Below are 1,520 nucleotides of genomic sequence, written 5' to 3' on the forward strand. Positions count from 1 at the left end.
ACACCTGCTCCCGACCCAGCCACCATCCCTCAAGCTCCAGGAAGGTAGCCGGGCAGTTGCCTCTGAACCCCCATAAGCCCCCCGCCAAACTCTCAGACCTCCTGACTGTGCCAGTCTTTGGACCCACTCTGCAAAGACAGAGGTGGTCATCAAGGGTATTTTTCTGAGTTCCCAACTTTGAACATCTTTAAAAAAAAAGAGCGTGGGAAACCTGTAATAGAACGTTGTGGAGTTCATTCATTCAGAAGGTTGGGGAATTCAGTCTGGGCCTTGCAGCCAGAGGTTAGTCAGCGTCATGGGGTTCAGCCATCAACTAACTGAGACCAGGGGACTTGCGTCCTTGCTCTGTCTGAGCCATTAAATGGTAAATACGCTATACTGAAATTTTGTTCACTGCAGACATGTTCTGGACTGCTTCTTGGTTTCAATTTAATTCAAATGATTTAAGGGTGATAGACTAGTGACTACCACAGGTGGTCAGTGTCCAAGTTGCACTTGATCTTAATGTGCTGCTGATTGTATCAGTTGGGATAAAGCATTGCAATCCATTTGATGAGCTGTTTCTCTGATGTTATGAAGATGAGAATGTCTATGGATCGTTAGAGACACAGAAGCTAGGGTGCAACTATATCAGGAAGATTTGGGTGATAATCCAGAGATTAAACCAAGGACAGTCTGACAACAAAAATAAAAATGAGAAAACACTTAAGCAAGACACAAGGACAGACTTCCAGTTCACCAATGGCAAACAGTAGGGCAAATGAGGACGAAAAGGCCGATAGTGAACCACCAGGACACCCTGAATGCAAAGCATAGGAAGTAACAAAACAGATCAATCAGGCTCTAGAAAAATTCAAAACAGAAATAATTTTCCAGATAACCATAGAGATAGTGAGCAAAATGGAAGTTATGATTCGAGACTCTAGAGCAGAAACTGACAAAAAAATAGATGAGCTCAGGACCATGATAGAAGCCATGAAGGCCCAGCATAAGAAAGAAATGGAAAAAATAAATGCCCAACATAGGAAAGAAATGGAATCCATAAAACAGATTCAAACAGATAGATATCCAGGAGATTAAACACTCCATAGAAAGTGTACGCAACAGAATAAAAGAATGCAAAGATAGACTCTCAGATATAGAAGATAAGATTGCAGTCAGTGACCATGAAAAGAGAGGTCTCTTAAAAACAGTAAGAGATCATGAGAAATCGATCCAACAACTCCTAGATGATGCAAAGAAGAATAACATAAGACTGATAGGAATCCATGAAGTAGCAGGAGAAAATACAAATGACTTTAAAAAGCTGTTCACAGAATTAGTGACAGAAAACTTCCCAAACAGAGGGAAAGAATTTGACATTCAGATAACTGAGGCATATAGGACCCCAAATAGCTACAATCAAAAAAAATCCACACCTAGACATATAATAATCAAGATCCCAGAAACCCAATAGAAGAACAAAATACTACAAGCGGTAAGAGAAAAGAAACAAATCACATACAAAGGAAAGCCCATCA

The sequence above is a fragment of the Fukomys damarensis genome, unplaced genomic scaffold, assembly GCF_012274545.1.
Source record: "Fukomys damarensis isolate Sample0158 unplaced genomic scaffold, DMR_v1.0_HiC HiC_scaffold_5, whole genome shotgun sequence".
NCBI lineage: Eukaryota > Metazoa > Chordata > Mammalia > Rodentia > Bathyergidae > Fukomys > Fukomys damarensis.